Here is a 25,692-nt window from a genome sequence, read left to right as displayed (position 1 = left end):
CATGTTACACAGGGAATGGGTCAGAGTAGCACATTCAGTTATGACATATGTTGACTCCAAAATTCAAAGAGCTCCAGGACTGACACAGAGAGTTACTTTCATGGTTAATGCTAAGATCAATTATATTTTTTTAAAAATCTAAATCTATGGAAATAAATTCATATTCTCTCTTTTTTTCCTCCTCTTAAATTTTCCTTTAGAAATTACATCTAAGAAAATCTTCATTATTTTTTATGGATATATAGATGGTACATATTCTGAAGTAATAAAAGCAGGTGATTAGCACTTTCTGAGAATGTTCTCAATTTGTGATGCTTAGTATTCTTAAACTCAGTTCCATGGTGACTTGATTTAAAAGGGCAGCAATGGGTGGCGATGCAATTATTGGCTGAGCTGAAAAGTCCCAGTGGTGTTAGAATCCACTCTAAAACAAGTGTTTAAGGACCCATTGTCAGGCACTATAACATTCAGATGCCTGAGAAACTTAGTACAGTTGATTGTAATAGGGCAATTAAATAGAAAAGCACCTGCTTGTGTATTTATTAGCTTTGGTATTCCACGGGTACAAGCAACCCTTAGATCCTCAGATAATCTTTTTGATAATATATTATTTGGATACTAGGGGTATTGAACAAAGCATACTTGAAAAAAAAAAGTAGGACAAAATGAGTTTTACTGCAGTTTTAAAAAAGAAAGAAAATAACATATAGCTTTCCCTACCTATAAAATATTAACAGGTATGATTAGTATTAGGCTTTAGTAGATGGCAGGCTATGGTCAGGCTTATCATACGCCTGAGGATGCAGAGGAGTAGCAGATTGAGAAAGAAAGTGTTAATAGCTAATTAGCAACCAGTTTTTTTCTTTTTTCTTTTCTTTTTTTTTTTTTTTGAGACGGGGTCTCGCTCTGTCACCCAGGCTGGAGTGCAGTGGCGCGATCTCGGCTCACTGCAAGCTCCACCTCCCGGGTTTACGCCATTCTCCTGCCTCAGCCTCCCGAGTAGCTGGGACTACAGGCGCCCGCCACCTAGCCCAGCTAGGTTTTTGTATTTTTTAGTAGAGACGGGGTTTCACCGTGTTAGCCAGGATGGTCTCGATCTCCTGACCTCGTGATCCGCCCATCTCGGCCTCCCAAAGTGCTGGGATTACAGGCTTGAGCCACCGCGCCCGGCCACAACCAGTTTTTTTCTATCCTGAGGATGTGGGGGAGAGAGAAGAAAAACAGGGAAGATCTATCCCCATTTGTAAATATACTAATCTAGAGAACAATTACTACAGAAATACAGAATTCTTACCAACTGAATGTGATAGCACGATGCACCATAAGATGTCTGTATACAATTGTTTATGATAAACAGATGTGGGATTTATGGAATTTGGGGACATAGCCTGCTGCAAAATTTCATTGTCAATTATATAGTTTATAAGAAATAATAATGGAGATGTTTTAAATGGGCTGAAATAGTGCATTTGGTGTAAGTGATAACATGATCTGAGGCCTTTAGAGATGTCTTTCGGAAAGGTAACTTTTCTATCCTAACTGAATAAAGACAATAAAACCATGTTCCAGCCCCTTTTACCTAGGGTTCCTTGCTCCATGCCGGCTGCATTACATGTACAGGAGTTACATGTACTGCCTTACATTATGGAGGCACGGGGGCTTTAGGTTTACCTATTTACTTGCATCCTCTTCTTGTGAACTCATAATATTTTATTTTATTCTACTGATGTAGGAGTATACTAAAGTGAAAAGAAGGTTAAGTAATATCTAAGAGATTATTTTTAGCAATCTTTGAACCCAGTTCAGATTTAACCTGGTATAGATTTAGTGCAGATCTGGTTTGCTTATTTAATTTCAAGATGACTTTGTTTAAGTGGGAAGGATAGAGAAAAGTGAACAGAACCTCCTTCCCTATATACATATAAACACCTTAAGAATACACAAGCCCTGATTAGAGGCCTGCCACGTTTGAAATACTGAGCTGCTGCATCATTTGCCCGAATTTGTGAAAATTTTCCATATATGCTTTTTAAACTTTAATGTGCACGTGAATCATATTGGGTATCTAACTAAAACTGAAATAGTGGTTCAGTTGGTCTGTGGCAGAGCCAGACACTAAAAAACAATACTAATGCTTCATGAACCACACTTTGAGTACCAGGGCTCTAGGGGGTTGTGAGAGTGTACTCTTGCAATGGGAGATATGGTAGCGCTATATGGAATGCAATGGCAAATAAAATGTAAGTAAATTGAGAAGGGTTTTTTTCTTAGAGGAGGAAGATATGGGATGTAGGATACCAAGACCCAAGCAGACAAGATTGAGCTGTGGAACAGGAGGTCAGTGGTAGCCTCTTCCCTGGATATTAGACCAGTTCTTCTGGTGAATCTCTGCTAAAGTACTTGCTGCAACATATGCCACATGCTGTAAGCTCTGAAAATAATCTTCAAGAACATATTCCATTTTTTGCCTCTTTTTCTGCCCTATGAACAGTTTCTCAGATATTGTGCTTCAGTGACAGCTCATACCCTTATATACCTAACAAGGGTGTCTGGTGCCAAGAGGCCTTTGCTAAATTAGTATCCATGTTGCTGAAGAAAATCTGAGAGTGTATAAATAATATCATAAGGACATGTTACAGTGAGTCCTTGCATTGTGATGATGCTTCCAGAACCTTCTGCTGCTACTTGTTTATTCTATTCAATATACAATTGGTGATTTTGTTAATTATTAACAGGGTACCGGATTTGGAGGCGTTGAAATGAGCCCATTACCTGAAGGCTTTAGCCTAGGGGAAAAAAAAATGTGCATTGCTAGTAGAGTGCAAAATAATACTCTCATTTTGAAGAATGGAATGCCAAATTTTCATAAACATACACATATCCCATGTCCTAGTCATTCCACGGGTAATTTCAAAGAGAACAACTTAAGTGTCTATCAACTGGATAAATGGATTTGAAAATTGTAGTATAAAAATTTAATGGTATACTTCTAAGAAATGAAAAGAAATAGCCTCTTAATGTGTGCAACAATGTAGATGAACCAGAAATACAATAGATTGAGCTAAGAAATTAGGAAACAAAAGAGTTCATACTGTATTATTCCTTTTAAATGAAGTTTAAAGACACTCAAAACTAACCTGCAGTAGAAGTCAGAAAACTATAGCACAGGGCCACATCAATTCTGTTCCCTAATTTTGAATATGTATAGCACTGAATAGAGCATTAAAAATATTGTTAAAGGATTATACAAAACAAGAATGTATGAGACAGAAATATGGAGCCCACAAAACTTGCAATATTTATTGACTGATATATTTTAAAAAGTGCACTGATGATGCTGGCTGCATAGTGATAAAATTTAGAAAGTGATCACCTCTTGCGGACTGGAAATTGACTAGAAATCGAGCACGAGGAAATTTTCTAGAATGACAGAAATGTTTTACACATCATTTTAGTTGTGATTATGAATGTCTTCAGTTGTCAAAACTCATTAAATAGAACATTTGAATTGTGTAATTTTATTATAATTTATACTTCAAATATATAATGGCATAACTTTAAAAACATCAAAATGTAATAGTATTAAGAATAATGAGAAGGTCCTAAATTAGCATCTGCCAGCTAATCCCTTGACAATCCTGGGAAATCAAAATAAAAAAAGCAAAGAGCCTCTAACAGATCCAGTTCTGTCTCCTGGAGGTGGGCTCTCGAAAAGCTAGCTGCTGATTGGTCACTCCATGAGGGAACAATCTCTATACTCTTACTGGTGCTGAGTAGACTTGTGTTATAGATCAAGATAAATATCAGAATCCTGCTGTAATGCTTGTCACTGACAGCTGGGACATGTGTGAACACCAGGAAGGATTGTATCACAGCTGAGGCATGCGTATCATAGCTCCATGCACTTCACTACAAGGACAATTCAAATGTATCCAGTACCTAGTCAGTGACCATGCTTATGTCTCAAAAAATGACACCTCCACCACATCAAATGTTCTTGAAACCCCACCTAGAAAATACTAGACTTCTCCAGGGGAGTCAGCTGAATAGCATTTCTGATTTTCTAGGCTTTGCAAATCTCCAGACTAAATACTAAAGGAGAGCCAGTAGTATTATTACTAACCCATAGGTAGTCTAGATCATTATTGTTAGAGGTCCAATTTGAGCAGAATCCTGGTGGTTTACTTTAAGTATGTTAAATACTGGCTCACAAAAGTTGTTGGATAAAATTAGTAAAGGTAGCCAGAAACAAAAGTACTGACATAGACTGAATATGAACATTATTCATGATCTTTTTTTTTCACATCCTGATCACTGTCACTATGAGCTTGGCATGGTTCTGGGATGAAGATGAATGGAGCCCAGGCACGGTGCTCATGCCTGTGATCTCAGCACTTTAGGGGGCCAAGGTAGGTGGATTGCTTGAACTTAGGAGTTCGAGACCAGCCTGGGCCATATTGCAAAACCCCTTATCTCTACAAAATACAAAAAAGGTAACAAGGCATGGTGGCATGTGCCTATAGTCCCAGTTGCTTGGGAGGCTGAGATGGGAGGATAGCTTGAGTGCGAGGACATCGAGGCTGCAGTGAGCCATGATCAGTGCCACTGCACTCCAGACTGGGTGACAGAGAAAGACCCTGTTTCAAAACAAACAAGCAAAAAAGATAGAGTGTAAAGCCAAAGAAGTGCTAATACAGAGAAATAAGGAATAATTAGCAGAGGAAACATGTGGTGCCAGCCTGACACCCAATCAGCCAGGCAGATATAGATGATTGTAGATAATCTGGGAAAATGTATGACTGGTAGACAGAAGGTAAGAGAAAGTGATTTAGGTTATCATGATTAAATGGCTACAAGTAGATACAATCCCTTTATAACTTCCAACAGTTATTGCCACAGAGAGGATCCTAGGCCCTGTTTGTATATAGATACTACAGCAATAAGCCTATGGAAGTCAGATATGATAGATTTTAATGTCACCTCATCATCAAACCACAGCTTTTGTGTCACCTTTCTTGACAGCAATTTTGAAGCCAGAGGCGTGATCCTCAATAAGCTGAGGTAATAGCAGGAATAACCTATTTTGTTAAGTCCATTAAGGGTATGCAAGTAGTATGTTTAATTCACACATATTAGAAAGTAACAAATGCTGGAGAATGTGCTGAAAAGGAGGGATACCCGTACACTGTTGGTAGGAATATAAATTGCATAACCACTATAAAAAAGCAGTATGGAGTTTTTTCAAAAAACTAAAACCAGAACTACTATTTGATCTAGTGACCCCATTCATGGGTATATATCATAAAGACAGTAAATCAGTATATCAAAGAGATTCTACACTCCATCCAGATAATTTGAACTCCATGTTTATTGCAGCACTACTTATAATTGCCAAGATAAGGAATCAATCTAAGTGCCCATCAATGGATGAAAGAAAATATGGCATACACATTGAAATATTAATTGGCCGAAAGAAAATGAAATCTAATCGTTGGCAACAATAGGGATGGACCTGGGGGACATTATGTGAAGTGAAGTAAACCAAACACAGAAACACAAATGTCTTATGTTCTCACTCATATATGAAAATTGAAAGAATTGATCTAATGGAGTGGAGGTGGAGAGTAGAATAATGCTTACTGGAGGCTCAGAAGGGTAGTGGGTGAGGAGAAAGGGATAAAGAGATTGGTTTTAATGGGTACAAAATGCAATTAGAAGAATTAAGATCTAGTGTTCAGTAGCACAATAGGGCAACTACAGCTAATAATAATTTATTGTGTATTTCATAATAGCCAGAAAAGTACATTTGGAATGTTCCCAACACAAATAAAGGATAAATGTTTGAAGTGATACATATCCCAATTGACCAGATTTGCTTATTACACATTGTATGCCTGTATCAAAATATTACATGTACCCCATAAATATGTACAACAATTGTGTATTCATATATTAAAAAAAATTGGCATTGGTAGAAAAAGTAAAATTGTTCATCTAGAACCAGGAAAGTTATAAAAATGGCCACACTGAACTAATGAACATCATTATATCAAAATTTGGACATAAAAGCCAAAGAATTATCTTTAACTGACATGAAGAAGCTATTGAATGTGTAGAAAAGTAATATACAACTCTCCATAAATAATATTAAAATTATTAAGAAAATTGCCAGGTGTAAACCCTGTCTCAGGGACTTGTAATATGTAATATGACTTAATTCAGTAATGTACTCTGAGAATAATATTGTATAATTGAAGTTATGGAAATAATTTTGAAAAATTAAGACATGCTATGAGAACAAGCAAATATGGCATATACTCTTCTGAATGTTATGAAACGTTGCTCATAAATCAAAAGGCATGAACATAGTTTTTCACATTTATCAAGAACAACGATATAAAGGGAAATGAATTTTATATTTCTTTAGAAAGTCCACAGTCTCAAGGGGACAGATGTGGCAATTTCCAAAGGGAAACATGAAGGATATCTGATTACATCTTGCTAGGTACAAGGTGAATAACAACTGATATATGAGATTACAAACGTCAGTCTATCAAGTATTTGCTTGTTTCTCAATTTTAGGAAATGTTTAGATAGTGTTACAAGGCAAGGAATGTACATCTGGTGATAGTGTATCCCTACCCTTGATTATGCCACAAGAAATATACTAGATTTGGGTACTTATTACTAACTTCACAAGTAAGTACCATATGTACTTGCTTTTGAAATGTACTTACTTTTAATATGGAAGAAATAGGTACTACAGTGATGTGCTAGCTTTAGTGTAGGAGTTGGTAGGGAGCAGATTAATGGTGTGGAATAAAAATGTGAATATGAGAAAAACAATGATCAACAGCACAAGATTGCCAGTTGCCTTAAATACCAAATTGGTCGTGAACAAATGTCCTTTATAAAAGCTCTTTGAAAGATCAAGGAGTGTGAAAATCTCAAGCATGAATTTTAAAAAGAATGACAAAATACTTGTGAATAAAACATTATTTCTGAGGTAGGCTAAAATATAGTTCCTTACATGGTAAATATTTTATAAGAGGGGCACTCAAGTGTTTATGTAATCAGAAATATAATACATATGAATTATGTATAATATTTTTAAATGTGTTTTTTTGTGGTTTAATGATTTTTCTTTATTTCATTATAGATCCAGGGAGTACATTTGCAGAATTGTTGCATGGGTATATTGCATGATGCTAAGGTTTGGCCTTCTAATGATTCTGTCACCCAAGTAGTGAACGTAATCCCCATTAGGGGCTGGGCGCGGTGGCTCACGCCTGTAATCCCAACACTTTGGGAGGCTGAGGCGGGCGGATCACAAGGTCAGGCAATCGAGACCATCCTGGCTAACACAGTGAAACCCTGTCTCTACTAAAAATACCAAAACTTAGCCGGGTGTGGTGGTGGGTGCCTGTAGTCCAAGCTACTCGGGAGGCTGAGGCAGGAGAATGGCATGAACCCGGGTGGCAGAGTTTGCAGTTAGCTGAGATCGCGCAACTGCACTCCAGCCTGGGTGGCAGAGCGAGACTCTGTCTCTAAAAACAAACAAACAAAAAAAACCCAATAGGTAGTTTTCTAACCCTTGCCTTGCCTCCCATGTGTATTCAGTGTGTATTTCTCATCTATAGGTGAGAACATGTGGCATTTGGTTTTCTGCTTCTGCATTAATTCACTTAGGATAATGGTCTCCAGCTGCATCCATGTTGCTGAAAAGGAAATGATTTTGTTATTTTGTATGGCTGTGTAGTATTCCATGGTGTATCTATACATTTTCTTTCTCCAATCCACTGTTGATGGACACCTGGGTTGATTCCATGTCTTTTGCTATTGTGAATAATGCTGTGCTAAAATATGAATGCAGGTGTCTCTTTGGGAGAATGATTTATTTTCTTTTGAGTAATAAATTCCCAGTAATGAGATTGCAGGCTGAAATGGTAATTTGATTTTTAGTTCTTTGAGAAATCTTCCAACTGCTTTCCACAGTGGCCAAACACATTTACATTCCCAGGAACAATGCTTAGGTGTTCCCTTTTCTCTGTGACTTCATCAACATCTGTTCTTTTTCAAATTTTTTATAGCCAATCTGACTTATATGAGATGGTTTTTCATTGTGGTTTTGACTTGCACCTCTCTGAAGATTAGTGATGTTTGTTAGCTGCTTATGGGTCTTTTAACAAGTGTCTGTTGATATGCTTTGTACACTTTTAAAGTTTAAAAAAAATTTTTTTTAATGGTTGATTCGCTTAAGTTCCTTAAAGATTCTGGATATTAACCCTTTGTCAGATACTTGGTTTGCAAATATTTTCTCCCATTCTTTAGGTTGTCTGTTTACTCTGTTGAGAATTTCTTTTGCTGTACGTAAGTGCTTTAGTTTAATTAGGTCATATTTGTCAATTTTGTTTTTGTTGCATTTGCTTTTGAGGACGTAATCATAAATTATTTGACTAGGCAAATGTCTAGAAGATCATTTGCTAGGTTTTCTTCCAGGATTTTTATAGTATGAGGTATTACATTTAATCTTTTAAGCCATTTTGAGTTAATTTTTATATATAGTGAATTTTGCAAAGATAGGAACAAGGACTGAGTAGAGGGTATCTCCTTGTGCTGAAACATCCTGTTTATAGGAGAAAAACTAACCTGGATATGTTCTAGGATCTATGTGTTTCCTTAAAGTCTTAGTTTAATTAGTCACATTTAGCATGAGTGACTCCATTTTGGTTTAATTTTGTCTGTTGGGGCATAGGGAAAAAGCTCAGTCCAAAACAATGGCCTCCTATAATTCTGTTAAAAAAAAAATCCCCCTTTTTGGTTGGGTTCTCACTTAGGTGACAGTGTGACCAAAACTTAGGGCCTTAAAGCCATTCCCAGTTACCATCACTTTGGGTTTCTGACCTCAGCATGTCATTCATAAGTTACAGTGTCTTCATGGTCATACATTTCTTTCAGCTCTTGTTATTCCAGTGGAAGAGAGAACATTTGAAATTCTAGAGATAGCTATATGCAAACATTTAAAACCTTTGAAAGAATATAGCGCACCAGGAAGACTATTTTTACGACTATCAAGTGGATAATACAAAGAGTTTGGAGTATGCTTCTTACCCAGGGTCCCCATAAACTGAGCAATCTAAAATCAAATAGATCAAAGAATGGGTTAGATAGAGTCCATTCACTTTAATACGCAGTCTCTTTGTTAATCCCCTACAACTGAATGTCTATAATACCTAATGTTTTCTCCATAGGCCATAAGTGCTAGCAGCTTTTCTGTTCAGCCACAGATACTTTTCTGTTCAGCCAGTTCCATTATTTAACATAACTTTCACAAGATAATTTAAAGTCTGTTGTGTAACCATAGCCTTTACAGTAGAATCTTCTATAGAGCTTATCATGACAGATACATTTCTAATCATTGCCCCTTTTATTACAAACCATGGAAAAAGGACCTAACAAATGAGGCTCTTCTAGAAGAGTGAAGGCCTCCTGGCAATGTTCTCTTTAACCTATGATGTGCGTTAAAAGGAGTGAATCCATGTTCTGTTTTTGACTGATTATGAGGCAACATATGTACCATTAAAGTTTCTCACTTACATTGGGCTTTCATTTTTTATCTATTAAAGTATAAGTTTATCCATGTATAAGGCTGGGTGCAAAATCATTCACACATAAAATTATACCCCATAAGTGCACATAACAGACCCCTTTTTCATTTCTATTGTTCATAGAGTCATAAACAAGGAAATATCCTAGGATAAGAGTCTCATCATAGTGGAGAACTCTTGATTCATGATCTTGGGAAAAGCTGTTCACATCAAGGATGCCATCTTCTTCTGGGGAGAAACCTCCCTGGTTAGCTTTACCTTAAGGTTTCCAATGGGTGTACTGTTCCAAAATTGTAGAGGGATCCGTCTTGGTTGTGAGATTGTGAACCCAAAGTTCAAGGTCCCAAAGTTTTGCTGCAGTGTGGATGGCAAGGACAGTCTTTCTCTGATGTTCTCAGAAGACCCAATCTTCAGGTTCTAAATTATGAAAGCATTGATTTTCCCAGTCAGTGAGCCATAAAAAGCTTTCTTGATGTGGTGAAAATACACTGTAGCATAATAATCTACTGTTATAACATTAGCCCTCTTGCATGGGAAAGCTTTTATACAACCAGAAAACAAGCAATGAAAATGATAATTGAATGAAATTCCTTTATAAATGTTTAAATGGCCCATCAAGTAGCCAAATGTACCTGAAGCTTTGATTGTTTTCCTAGGAATATGGGTTTGACAAACCAAACATGGGTTATAAACTATTCTAGTAATTTATAAGACACCAAACCGATACATTTAATTCAGATCATTTTATCTTTTCCATGATGAATCATGGAATGCAGAACTTTTAATAACAAAAGCTTTAAGGATTCTGGAAGGACAAGGTGGTCATTCTAGTTTTCCAAGAGTCCATGCTTAATTAACATTAGAGATATCCTCTTAAATTCCAGTTTAATTCTCCAAATTAAGTGCATCGCTTCAATAACTGATGGGTTTGCATAGGTAATTTGACTTAGACCATGGAGTTCATTCAATCTGTATATATAAACAATTTTGGTACTGGCTGATTTAGCATGCAAATCTGGCAAAGTATTTCCTTTATATTCAATTAGCTTTTTTTCTACTTGGGTTAGCAGTTTTATAACTCCATCAGTTTTTTTTTTTTTTTTTTTTTTCCATTAAAATTCCAGGAATTCTTATCCAGTCCAATTCTTGGGGAATTGGGAAATTCATGGGGAATTCTTACCCATGATATGATTTTTAACGTTATTAGAAGCCTGTATTCAAGAGTGCTTTTCAGGATCCTTTCCATACTTTCATGAACTTCCTCAAAAACTCCATATTCTAGGATTTTGTGTACTTGTGAAGTTTCCCAAGACTGCATCAACATGAAGCAATTAACTGTGGAAATGACTTTAAATAGTTACAGTTAAAAACATAATTGACAAGGAGATTTGGTTATTTCTGTGGTCTACAATAACTTAATAACCATAATTATGATTGATAGCATATACTCAGGCATATTAAAATTTTAGAAATTCCATACAATTTTGGAACATATTGATGACATATACTAAAATATAACCTGAGGAAGCTTAAATATCAGTCTTTTTTCTTTTTTCTTTGTCTTTTTTTTTTTAACAATGCTTTCCATGGGCCGGGCGCGGTGGCTCAAGCCTGTAATCCCAGCACTTTGGGAGGCCGAGGCGGGCGGATCACAAGGTCAGGAGATCGAGACCACAGTGAAACCCCGTCTCTACTAAAAATACAAAAAAATCAGCCGGGCGCGGTGGCGGGCGCCTGTAGTCCCAGCTACTCAGGAGGCTGAGGCAGGAGAATGGCGGGAACCCGGGAGGCGGAGCTTGCAGTGAGCCGAGATCGCGCCACTGCACTCCAGCCTGGGCAACAGCGTGAGACTCCGTCTCAAAAAAAAAACAAACAAACAAACAAAAAAAAACCCAATGCTTTCCATGTAACTAAACATATCAAATAATCCTGTTTAGCTCTCTGTTAGATGCTTTGGGGCCCTCTATGGCATTGCAAAATTAGAGGTCAGAAAAGACAGTTTTAAAGCTGAAATTTGATTTTGGGAAGACTGTCAAATGTGTTAAAGGTTTAAACATTTGATATCATGAAATAGAACTCCAGGTTACCATAAGTCATTCATTTAGCTAAAATAATGACTCAAAAGTTTTAAAAAGGCAAAACCTTTTACTGATTAACAGAGGGAACACTTAGATTTCCGAACAGAGGGAACACTTAGATTTCTGAACAATCTGTCTTTTGGCATTTCCTTCTTTTATTGGTAGTTTATTCAAAAAGCAAACAAAATATTTCATTATCTTTTAATATTACATGAAAATCTTGTTCAACAGAGAAAGACAAATTTCATCCTTGCATTAGTGTGCTATTAATGTCAATCACAATTTTTATTAAAACATTGCAGACAAATCTATCCAATTTTAATCAGTTTGATCATGAGGTGAGATTTTCATAAACATTTTATAATGCTTTACTATTTTTGTGAAAGAGAATATTAGTGCTCTAAAAAAAACCTCCTGTGATTTTATTCCAATGCTCAGTTTACAGAAAAACTTAATATCCTTTTAACCTTAGCCAATGTCCACATAGAACTTCTTTATATAAGATTAATTTTTTTACAAAGCTTCCACAACTTGTTTAAACCTTTAGCTTTATATTATTCAATTTAAAACAATCCTATCAACCTTTTTAAACAATCACTCTAGACTAGGCAAAATTTACATTTGCATGCCTTCTTATAATCATTTACTAACACATTTTACTTTTCTTACACACCTTGCATGTAAAACAGCTTTTTATTTCAGTAATCTTCATTACGTGTGATAATGGTAACTCTTAGCAATTTTTAATTTTGATGAAAAAATCTGATAAGTTATTTTAATTACATACCAAGTGGAGTTAAGGTTTGGCTCTTTCCAGCATAGCTAGGGGCATACCTAACTTCACATGTCCCCAGGCCTTACCAAGCTGTAAAGTAGGCAAGTTGAAAAATTTTCAAAAGCCAAAGAAGCAGTCTATGACCTTAAAGCATTTAGCAAGCCTAATATCTGACCTGCCTAATTTAGACCGAATGTCTTTATTTTACCAATAATCTTAAAGCTGTTTATATTTCCCAAAGATTACTAAGGTTACATAAACTAAAAAAAGTTATAGTTTTTATTTTTCTTTTAAAATGTTTTATTTGAGCACTTATTTTCTGCTTAAGCCAATTAGAGTTCTTTTTTATATAAACATCACACACACAACACATATATAACTACTTAGACAGACAGAAGATCCAGCAGTGGTAGCATGCTTCCTTTGCAGTTTCTGAATTGGATTACTGGTCTCAACGGAGAGCCCTTCAAGAAACAGGTCTAGAAAAACATGCAGTTTCTAGGGCCTAATAAGTAGGCACAGCTGGAAGACCAAAAACAGTTCCCCAAAATTAAGGGTCCCATTTTTATACCAGATCTTAGATCCCAAAAAGGTGGAAAATGCTATGGCAGAAGACAGTGCAATGTTTTTACTATGCATTTTACTGCATGGCAACCCTAAGTAAATTAGCCCATTTTACAATTAGCCCATCCTTCATGGGAGCCTTATTTCTTAGTGGGGGATAGGGATGTTGACGTTGTCATACCTTCCAGTTGGCCAAGACCATGCTTCTCTTATTCAAAGGTGCCATGAGTCTCCTATCACCCCATAACTGCCATTAACCATTGCTAAAATTATATTTGGTCTTACATTTTCAGAATGTTCTATCTACCTCCCATTCCTGGGATTTCATGAGGAAAACAGAGATTTTTCCCAAAACAAGTTCTGTTCTGCCTCCTCTGTTTTTCCCAAGGAGTCCCATGCTGTTAGAACTTGAATATCTGTTTTTAATTAAGCTGATTTTTTTTTTTTTTTTTTTTTTTTTGAGAAGGAGTCTCACTCTGTTGCCTAAGCTGGAGTGCAGTGGTGTGATCTAGCCTCACTGCAACCTCCATCCCCCAGGTTCAAGAGATTCTCTTGCCTCTGCCTCCTGAGTAACTGGGATTACAGGTGACTGCCTCCGTGCCTGGCTAATTTTTTTATTTTTAGTAGAGATAGTGTTTCACCATCTTGGCCAGGCTGGTCTTGAACTTCTGACCTCGTGATCCACCTGCCTTGGCCTCCCAAAGTGCTGGGATTACAGGCGTGAGCACTGTGCCCAGCCCCAATTACGTTGACTTTTAGCCATGGTATTCTTTTTAAAATTCTTTTCAAATTTCTTAGTACCTGACTTTAGCCATGCCAAACTGCCAATATTTCTGGCTTTTGAACTTTACCAAAGATAACCTCCCAAGTGCTCAGAGAAAGGAAAATTCAAGATGGTTTGTGGAAGGGTAGAGAATCAACAAATGGTAAAAGTCAACAGAATCAATACATGATAAAGGTCATGTACATAGTAAACCAGAAAGGACTCCTTACCTAAGCTAGAAATTGAACCCAGGCCACCACTGTGAAAGAATAGAGCCTTAGTTACTGAGCTTCAGCCCTGGGTAGTCTCAATTGTCCTTTCCAGGAGTTTAGAGTAGTTAATTTGAGCTTGCAAAGGCTTTTAACTACTTAATATAATTTTTAGAGCTAATCATGACATGAGCCCCCAAATTTTTCTTCCCTATAAGGCAGAGACCAAGCGAAAGTACCACCACATGGTTACAAGGTCAAGCTTTCAAGGACATAAAACAAGATGGAGACCTCATCAAGTTTTTGTTTGTTCGTTCAGCAAACTATAGCTAAGTTTGTTACTGACCAGCTTGCTGGGCCATCTTGAGCAGTGATTTTATGGGGTTCTAAGCCTGTGTTCCATCCTAAGGTACCCCTCTTCATGACAAAATGACATAGACAGATTCATAGCTCAAAATAAATCAGATTTGTTATAGTTTAAGATTAGCCTCAGAATTCCTTTTCACATTAATCAAAACTTTACAAAGGAGATAAACAGTAATTTTTACCATTCATTCAACTGGTTTGTGCAGTGAGGGGCCAGAAGTCTGACTGGGAAGAAATTCTTACCCTTTTGCTGGCATGTCAGGTTTCTGGGTTCCCCTTCCCTGAGTGGCCCTAGCAACGCTGCTCCCCACATTATATCTCCAGGGACCAAACTGCATCACAAAGGAAAATCATGGAACCACAGGCAAAATCCTTTCATTTTTGCAAGATTCTGCCCAAGGGGTTGCATGGAGTAACAAAATTAACTTTTTCCATTCTGGCCAGAGCAAAATAGCTGTGACAAACATTATCTACTCTGCTCAGCACTCAATATCAAACTGGCAAGTCTCAAACATGTCCCAGGTGGACCCTATCGTCATTCATGCATTTTTAACCAAGAGGGACTTCACTGAGGAGAAGATCCATAATCCAATCCCACCCTTTACTCAGGTAAAATGTCCCCCTTTACTTACCAAAGTCAGACAATTGGTGCCGCAGTGTGTTTCCTTTGGATGAGGATGGTAACTAAGCTGAAAGGTTAGCAGATTTAATTTTTAATCAATTAGTCACTTAAGTTTATTATTTGGCTTTCATAAAATATTTAAGTAAAAACATTAAAATCTTTTTGGAAGCTTCTGCACATCAATAGGCATCTCTAGATTAATTTGGGAGCCCTCATTTTTTGTTTTTTTTTAATGCACTTCAGTCCCTTGTTGTTCATTTGAAACGTTCCACTGTAAGTTGTCTTTAGTATGACTTCACCATTTCTGTAAGACTTTGCTGACTTCTGGGCCTAATGGGTAAACCAGAAGGAACTCAGTTTTTCAGAAATTAAGGATCCCATTTTTACCTAAAATATTGGCTTTACTCTGAGGTTCCCTTGATTAACTTAGTCATTGACTTTGTTCTACCTAAGTATGCAAGAAAAACGAAATAGAGGAATAGAACACAAAAATCCTTGAAAATTCCCAAAAGCCAAATTTTACAACCCTTGCCACATTACCATTTATGACCAGTTTCTTTCTTACCCAGTGAGATGTAGGAGGCCTCTAACTGGATCCAAGCCAGTTAATGATTGGATCCAATCCAGTCTTGGGCCCAGTCCAGTTTCTGTTGTGACTTCCAAGCCCAGTTTGGATCAAAAATTTGCTCAAAGAAACTCAGAGCTCAAAACATAAATCCATGGAGCTCTGAAATGGGAGAGAGAATTTACCCAGAATTCCCAGGCACTCTGAGAGATCAAGGGACACAAATGGGTCCTTGCAGGTACCTCGCTTGTTCTCTCAGTGCTCCTGGAGGTCGTTAGAAGCTCTACTTCAGACCCTGCTTCTGACACCATCTGTTTAAAGAAAAACTTCAGATGAATTAAGTTTTAAGGAGTTTAATTGAGCAATGAATGTTTCACGAATTGAGCAGCCCCCAGAATCAGAGCAGATTCAGAGAAACTCCCTACATATATACTTTTTGTTAATGATATTTGATATTTTCTCTATTTCAAGAGGTAGTTGTATAATTAGTAAAATTGAATATGAGCTAATATGTATTTCATTTCAACAATGATACAGAATTGAGACAAGCTTGTTATTATGTGTTACCATGAAAAGTTGTGACCATCAGTGTATGGTGCAGAAAGATTTAGATCCTCCTTTTTCCTCTTCTTTTCTTTTTCTTTTTTCTTTTCTTTTCTTTTTTTTTTTTGCAGTAAAATTTAGAAAGCACTCATCCAATAATTATTGTTGCCAAAACTGCTCTAAAATTTAAATGTTGGTCCATCAAATATTTATGTAACTGTGTCTTTTTTCTCTGTTTTTCCCTGCCAACATTGTCATTCTAGCTTTTTTTTTTTATATGTTGCAAATAAAGTAGGTCCATCACAGGTGGATGGAGCATCCAATTGGGGCTGGAAGCACCACGTGACCTGTACTCTTATCTTTCAATGTGACTTCTGCTGTTTGTTTGTGGATTTCTTTACCCACTTTGTAATTTTGAGGTTATATAAACTGGAAGTGAGCACCTATTATGCACTGTGACTCTTTTAATCAATGTTCAATCTATATCCAAATGATATTGAGTATCATACAGCTTATAGTATATGTACACTACACAATACAATCCCTAAGTTTCTCTAGCTGTCATTCTGTGTACAGTGTGTGTGTGTGTGTGTGTGTGTGTGTGTGTGTGTGTGTGTATGCTTGCTGTTTGTCTCTTCTGCAAGAATGTACAATCCATTGGGCAGGAAATTTGTCGGCTTTTATTCCTTGTTATGAGTGTGGTACATAGAACACTGACACTGAGTAGATGACCAACAAATAATTGTTGAGTAAATTGTGTTGTTTCAATGTTTCAAATACTTTGAAAAAAAGTATAATAAGCACCACAGCTAAGGTTGGGCAATTCAACGTGATATGCTGAAGGCAAAATGTTAGTGAGAACCATTTTATTTATAACAGAATTGACCTTAAAATTGCTTGATGTTTGAAATTCAAATTTTAAGTATAGTACAACAATAATAACTCTAAGATATTAAATGACAGCACACTTTTGGCCAGAAATTATTTTTACTAGATCATTTAAGTAAAGTTTATGAAATTTGTAGGCATGAAATATGTTCACTGTGCTATCTTCTTCGCTTAAAGTCCTGAAGCATGAGACAATGCTATCTACTACTTAACGTGTGGAAGAAAATGACTGGGAAAAAAGTAGATAATATGATATTCTGCCCTTCTTAACCTTCCTTTCACCTCAACTCTGTGGTTGTTGTCTATTCTTATGAATTACCTAGGGCACAATATGTTGATTTCCCTTAGCTTCATTCAAACTTTAGGCTTAACAAAATTAAAATAACACTTGCTGTGGTTGTGTTGGCCTCTCTCTCTCTCTCGTTTAGTAAAAAACTTATTCTTTGCCAGGAATAAGGGAGTTGAGGCAGAATTAATTGTCAACATAATCGAAATTAAAGCCACAGGTCTGTGCTTTCTAAGACCCAATGTGCAAATGTGATTTTCTAATAATATGTATTCACTATGAAGGAATTAAGTTGGTTTTATTTTTTTTAATTTTTTGATAATGATTTTATTTTAAGAACTGTTTAGGTAAGTTCTTAATGGCTTTATTCCATGTCACATATACCAGAACCAAGCATAAGAAAACAATACCACTTTTAACACACTGATAAAATTAAAATATTTTCACACCCATATACAGAATATTACAAAAGTAAACTAAACAAATGTGAGGTAATATCTTCTTGCTCATGAGAAGTTTTGATATTAAGACTTATTGACATTACCTAAACAATGATAAACAACTTATCCTGCTTCTGAGCCCATCAAAATGACCACAGATGACAGTCAGAATACAAAGGTGAGGACACTACTTAAGAAAACCAGTCAATAGTATGAAAGCATACAGAACAGTTTCTTACAAATAGATACTATGTTGGAAAATTTAGTTTTTAACATATGTTTTTAATCTTTAAAAATGAGATAGTAAGGAATCTTAGCAAGTACCAGGAGGAATGCAGCCACTGTGTTGACATCTTCCTTGGAGAAAAGCCTGGGAGACTGATTTTTACTCACCTGCTTTCTGCAGAGAAGCCATATGTGGAGGCTCACACCTCTCGGTGAGTTTATTTAGCCTAACAAATTAATTCAGGGACAATCACTTCAAGTAATAAGATATAGCTGAAAAACATAGGAGACAAGCGCTGATTTCTTCCATTCTGAGCTATGAAGTTAATTCTAGGCGGGTTCAAAATCAGAAGACCTTTCACCATAAGGAAATTTCAGTGATCTATAGTTCCCCCCCAATTAAATAAAGCACCAGGTAGGCCACGTCCAGGCTTACTGTACTGAGACTTCCTGTATCCCTGATGATTCAATAAGAAAGACAATATCGAATCAAGTATCTGTGGTGCAGCAAGGATTTTCTTATAGGGTAAGAGATTGAGATGTTTACCTTCATTTTCAATTATTAAAAGTTAAATTGTAAATAGTACTGAGCAAGTCAAGGTCACAGCTATATGAGAAAAACACAGCAGCATAAAGAGATAGTTGGTGTAGGTGGGGGATTAATATTAAAAAAGAAATCTCTAGTTAGAAGACACATATTCAAACAGACAATGTAGCCATGAATCCAAAAAAGGAAACAGAAAAAGAACTTTCAGAGAAAGAGTAAAGGCTATTAAAGTTAAGAAACGAGGCCGGGCGCGGTGGCTCAAGCCTGTAATCCCAGCACTTTGGGAGGCCGAGGCGGGCGGACCACAAGGTCAGGAGATCGAGACCACAGTGAAACCCCGTCTCTACTAAAAATACAAAAAAAATTAGCCGGGCGCGGTGGCGGGCGCCTGTAGTCCCAGCTACTCAGGAGGCTGAGGCAGGAGAATGGCGGGAACCCGGGAGGCGGAGCTTGCAGTGAGCCGAGATCGCGCCACTGCACTCCAGCCTGGGCAACAGCGTGAGACTCCGTCTCAAAAAAAAAAAAAAAAAAAAAAAAAAAAAAAAAAAAAAGAAACGTATGTGGTTGTCAAAATAAAATTTAATACAAATTTTTGAAGACAAAGTTAATATGATTATGCATATTTAAAAAGATCAAGAGTCAAAGAACATGGGAAAAATAACTTATAGAAATAAATCCAAATGCCCATGGCTCTATTTATAATGATATACAAAATGTGAAATTCTACCATTTCTTTCTCAACTACCTTTTCCCTATTGGTGCCATTTCTTGTCTGCTCTTTCATATTTGTTTTCTTAGTGGATTGCTTATTTTAGGCTGGTGTTTACACAATTCTATTATACAAAACTGGGGATGATCTTTCGGACTCATATTATTTTCACATTGCTCCTAGTTGACCCAGTGCAACACATCCCTATTGTGCATATAATAGTCTGTCAAATCTTTCTATCTTAATTATTGTAATTCATGCTCAGTTCATTTTCCCCTGATTTACTTTCAGTTCTTCAAACACCAAGTCATTTTCTACCTTGTTGCCTTGGTATAAGATGTACATTATGTATGTGTCTCTTCATACGACTGATTCTTTTTCACCTTTCATTTCCTCCTCAGAAATAGCTTCCCCAAATTTCAGTATAAGTAGTTGCTATTTTGCTATTTCATTTCACAGTGTTCTTTCATTGTTACTGGAAATAAAAATGATGGCGTCAAACTGGAAAATTCTTTAATAGTTTCATATAACATTAAAATATGCTTAACTAATAAGTTGGTAATTTCACTCAAGAGATGAATATTTACCCAAGAGATGATAACATGCTTTCACATGAAAATATATGCATAGCACTATTAATTCTAGACAAAAATAATAAACAATGTAAATTCCCATTAACTGGAGAGTATATTAAAAATTTTGATATATTCACACAATGGTATACTAATCGACAGTAAAAAATTTGACCTATTAATTCATGCAATGACATGTACAAATCTCGAAAATACAATGCTTAGCTTGACACAATGAAAGAGTGTTTGTTCGATGAATCTCTTTATAAGAAATTCAAGACAAGGAAAATCTAAGTTATGGTGACAGACATCAGAATAGCAGTTTTTATGGGGGATGGTTTTGCTGTAATGGCATAGAAATAAACTTACTAGAGTAATGAAAATTTGTCCTATTTTTATACAAGTTTTGGTTACACCATTCATTATATAATACATGGTACAAATACATTAAATTATATACTTCAGACCTGTTCATTTCACTGTATTTGAATTTTATTTGAATAATAATAAAATAATAAAAACGATTTGCCTTGCTATTTTTCTATGTGTCATTTGTATGCTTCTATTTGTATTGGTAAAGTTACTTGGGCTTAGCAAGGTTTTTTAACCACGGCACCAACCACAGATGTACTGTCAACATTTTCCTGGCCATTTTTTTTCCTTTTTTTTTTTTTTTTCTCTCTTTTATTCTATATAGTTTCTGTTTGATATCTATGAAATATAAAATATATTTCTAATTAATATATGATAGGACTGGATGTTGGCACTTCAGATTTATAACTATCAATTTTGTGATTTTTCCAAACTTTGCTCTACTTATTTTATAGTAGAATTTATATTAGTTCTCCTTATCAATATATTGTTTGGATTGTGCATGTTTTTGAAATATCTATATATGGTATAATACTGTGTTTTCACTGATGTATTTAACTTGGAATGGTTTGTGATGCACTTACACGTCATGCAATGTTCCAGGTTCATGGTGTTGGATTTTCTTCTTTCAAAGGCCTGCTGGCTCCAGTGATTCCAGATTCTAGTTATATGTTTCCCCCTTCATGCGTCCACATGCATGTATGTGTTTGAACAAAACAGTTTCCTTCTGAAAGAGAAAACTGACGCTATTTCATATACACACTTGGATTATAGAGATTTAATAGGGATATCAGACTGGCATTTTTAGAATAATCATGCCTAGATTTTTCACACACTTTCTGATTGAAGATCATATATTTCTTGATTTAAGTCACTCTTCTTATGGTTCTATTTTAGTTTTGACTTCTTTTTGTATTATGAAGTGAAATAAATTTTCTTAAATGAGGCTCAAAAGCAAACGCTCTGCCTTCTCTGGAGTATATTCACTGACCTTAATTTACTAATCTTACTCAATCCTTATATATATCTCTGTATAATCACATTAAAAACCAACCCCCATATGAGTGTGTGTGTGCGTGCGTGTGTGTGTAATATGTGTATATTATATTTAAGATACAAATATTCCTTTTGGTGTATAATACTCAGTGAATTGACTTATTTTTATGGTATGTATTATATTTTAACATCCTTATATCTATAAGAAGATATTTAATTATGTACATCTGGTGTATGTGTATATATTTACTCATACTTAACATCCATGTTTCTCCATTTCCATAGTTTAAACTGGAGGCTATTTTTTCGTGACTTTAAGTTTCATTCTGGCAAACATTAATAATTTTATAATTTTATTTGGAAGCGTGTAAAAAAATTGCCATATGACACTTTAGTTGTTAAGGTAAAATACATATATCAGGTTTGTTTCATGAATTAAATAACTCTAAAGGAAGTCATTGAGATGGAGACATTAGGAAGGGCTCAAACAACTCTATTAGCCTCTATGATGAAAAGAAAAGAGGTAATAAGCAAGTCCCTAGTTTTAGGGAGATTACAAGCAGAGTTTGGTGTTCTGGTGTATGTTTTGGTTGTTATTGTTATTTGTTTTTTTCTTTTTCTTTTTGCTTTTCTTTTCAAATGTCGTTTCCCAAAGTAATAATTTGGAAATAAATATATAATTTTAAAAGAGGTTCTATTACATATACTTGGTTTATAACACATATTATTCTCTTTTCCATTGAAACACATTTGAAAAATTCAAGTCAGGTTTGCATATATATTTGACATTCCTGATTCAATTCTGTTTCATTTCTATCATTTCAAATCATTTATTCTAAATTCTCATGAGGTTCTTATAAAGAATAAAGAACTAAAATATTTTATGATTCTATTTAAAATATTATTAACATTCACAGACAATTTTTAGATTGATTTAATAACCTTAGATACAGGTAAAACCAAGGTTTAAAATATTTTATGTGAATATAAGGAATATGAGGAAAAAGGTGAATTAGTAAAGTGCTCATGCCATCTTAGTATAAAGCGTACTAATTAACATTGATCCTCATGGAAATGTTGCTAGAGGTCTAAGATAATAAAAATAAAATATGAAAATATAATTGATGTTTACAAACAGACTTCTAGAAAATCCTCAATGGCACATGCATGAGAAATTTCACAACAATCTAATTTGTAATGCAGTTTTACTACATTGCAACACACATCTGTTCTCTCCTTTACTACAATGAAAACAAACAAACATATTTGACTTCTATTCAAAACCTGATTATTTTTTTTACAGTGGCTTCCAGACAAACATTACATTCCTATCTAGCATAGAACTCAATATACATTTCCGAATTAAAATTTAGGAAGCTTCTATTCTCTCCTTCTCTTGTTACTTAGAAAATATATACTTCTGATCCTGGAAATTTAGTCCGACTGATTACCTTCAGTATATTTTTATCCTTTTCCCCATTATTTATTATATCATTCCTTATTAAATTTTCAGTATTGCTTGATATAGTTTGGATATGTGTCCCCACCTAAATCTCGTGTTGAACTGTAATGTCCAGTATTGGAGGTGGAGCCTCATGGGAGGTTATTGACTCATGGGGCAGGTTTCTCATAAATAATTTACTACCATCCCCTTAATGCTGACCTGGCGATATTGAGTGACTTCTCATGAAACCTGGCTGTCTAAAAGTGTGTGACAACTCACTCTCTCTCTTGCTTCTGTTCCCACCATATGAGATGGCTACTCCCCCTTCATGTTCCACTATGATTGTAAGCTTCCTGAGGTCTCCACAGAAACAGATGCTTGTCTTATACTTCCTGTACAGCCTGCAGAACCTGAGCCAATTAAACCTCCTTTTAAAATAAATTATCCAGTCTTGGATATTTCTTTATAGCAATGTAAGACCAACCTAATACAAACAACAAAAATGATTTTTATTTCAATTTGCATTTCCATAGCTCCTTTCATAACCACACTCCAGTCCCTGTCATAACTAACATATAACTAAGCTCACTCATATATAGACACATACACATATTTATATACACATACAGAAATACATATGATTTTATTTTTAATATACTTAGATTTTTATCTCTTTAATGGAAAAGGAAACTCCTAATACCCATATTCAGATAAGTTCCATAAATCTAGAATCTTTCTTTTTTTATGATGCATGCATTGTCTTTTTCAATAATGAACACTAATTAAGGCACTAATGTTCTAATAGGAAGACAATTTCTATACAAATTATTGTCAGAGCATTTTTCTGGGGGGTAGACTAAATTCTTATGATACCTCTTTTTTAAAAAGGACTCTAATTTGTTAGCTAATTATAAAATCCTGTTTTAGTTTTCTTTTTTAGAATATTGACAATATAATGAAAAATGATATTTACTGCATAGGTTATTGTGAAAAGTAAATTCAGCAATATATGTAAGGAGTCTAGAAGTGCCTGGATTATAGTAAGCAAATAATAAATGATCATTTCATTAATACCATGTGAGTGACAAGATTCCAAAAAATCATTTTTTCTCTGTTTCAGAATTTCCTGAAAATGTATTTTTTTAAGTATATAGGGGTATACAAGCAAATATCATCAGACAGATTTAACTCCAAAGCATGCATTTCCCCTTAAATGTGAATAGCCTGTGCTCCAAAGAACAAGAAGCAGATGCATTTCTGGCACTATTTAAATTTATTCAAAATATGAGGTTTTATTGTTCAGAGTAAAATCACTTTTTGTTGATTTAAGCAAAATTGGAAAACCAGTTTATTAAATAAATTAACTATGGACCTTATAGAGATAGTAACTCAATACAATATCATTAAAGTGTCTCTTAGAAATGATAGCTAAGATGAATGAGTATAGAAATGATCAAATAAAATTTAGATACCTGTACATGGGTGTGTGGACTACCAGTAGAGATCACAAGGTACCAACTTATGGAATTGAGGACAAGTTGAGGAGTCCTTCACTCTTCTGAATCTCTCAGAATGTCATACTAGGTTCCAGGTACAGTTTGAATCACAGTAGTAAGGAGTTATTAAATGAACACTACACTACAGGAATATTGCCCCAGTTCTATTTTCTTATTTATGGGGTAAGTATGATAATGACTTTGTAAGCAGAACTTTGAAAGCAAGGATATAGATCACTTTCTTACAGTCATTCCTGGAAAGCCAGCTGTTCATTACCCAGAGTCCTTTGATCCTTAAAAATTAACAAAGTGATAATGCACAGTAGTAGTGACATTAATTTTAGGACATGAAGAAAAGTGATAGATTACATCCAACTCCGGAAATTTGATTTCTGGTGCTGCCATTGCTTGAAGCCAGGTAGGGATGGAGGGAGAAATTATTGTTCACCCCGTAATCTCACTTGAATTCTCATAGTAGATAAACTTTTGCATGATCAAGAAGCAAAATAAATTACAAATGAAAAATATACAGCATCTCTTGAAAAAATTCTGAACAGATTTTCTAGAAAATAAAAAAATAAGGAGGATTCATCTACTTGTGAAATCTTAAAATGTTTTGATGTCCTAAGTGAGGTTTCCATAGCAATTCTAGGAGGACTGATTTGGATTGTGACAGCCATAGCCAAAAATTTTGCTTGTAGTATGCAGAATTTTCAGGGAGTTCGAAATGGTTTAGGAAAGTTGTAAAAAGCATCAATTGATGCCTGGTAAAAATATTTTAAAATCTTGTTTTAATTTTTTGTTATAAAAGATATATATACATATATATACTTGTTTTATATTTTTATTATTTTTATTTTATTTATAATAGTACTTACGTTGTTTCACAGTTATTTAGATAAGCATTTCTATGATAGTTTATTTTTATATTTAAGTTTGCATATCACCTCTCATGATAAAAACAGCTTCTTTTTCTGCCAGGCACTGTGTTAAGCAATTACAAGCATTATCTTGTTTGACTGGAACACCAAAATTTACATTTTACAGGCCAAACTACAGAGGATTAGAGAGGGTAAGTAAATGATCCCATGTTACACAAATAATAAGAGTCGGATCCCAAACCTAAAACATCAATTATGGTTGATAATAACAGCACGGTGCAATGCATTGTTACAGATTGTATTGTGTCCCCACACAATGCTATGTTGAAATCTTAATCTCTAGTGCTTCAGAATGTGGTCTTATTTGGAAATAGAGTCTTTAAAGAGGTCATCAAATTGACATGAGCTCATTAGGGTGAGTTCTAATCAATATGTTGGGGGTGTTTCTCAAAATGGGGGGATTGGACACAGGAACAGACACATACATAAGAAAGGCCATGTGAATACATATAGAAAGGCAGTCTTGTGACTGGAGGGATGCATCTGTAAGCCAAGGAATGCAAAGGAATGCTGGCAAACACCAGAAACAAGCAGGTGCAAGAAAGGATTCTCCCCTGGAACCATCAGATAAAATACCGCCCTACTCACACCTTTGTATCAAATTTCCTTCAGACTCCAGGGCTGTGACACAATAAATTATAGTTGTTTTAAGCTTCCCAGAGCGATGATGTTTTGTCACAGCA

At 35.3% G+C, this 25,692-nt stretch overlaps 1 pseudogene; it reads right to left on the bottom strand.

The window, feature by feature from the left end:
• The window catches only part of LOC139355574 (cytochrome c oxidase subunit 1-like), a 29,461-nt pseudogene extending 9,928 nt beyond the window's left edge, over positions 1 to 19,533 (bottom strand).
• Positions 19,534 to 25,692: the final 6,159 nt, after the last annotated feature.

Source organism: Macaca nemestrina, chromosome 8 (assembly GCF_043159975.1).
Source record: "Macaca nemestrina isolate mMacNem1 chromosome 8, mMacNem.hap1, whole genome shotgun sequence".
NCBI classification, from domain to species: domain Eukaryota; kingdom Metazoa; phylum Chordata; class Mammalia; order Primates; family Cercopithecidae; genus Macaca; species Macaca nemestrina.
Note: the sequence above shows the minus strand (reverse complement) of the source record. Positions and strands in the feature narration are given on the sequence as shown.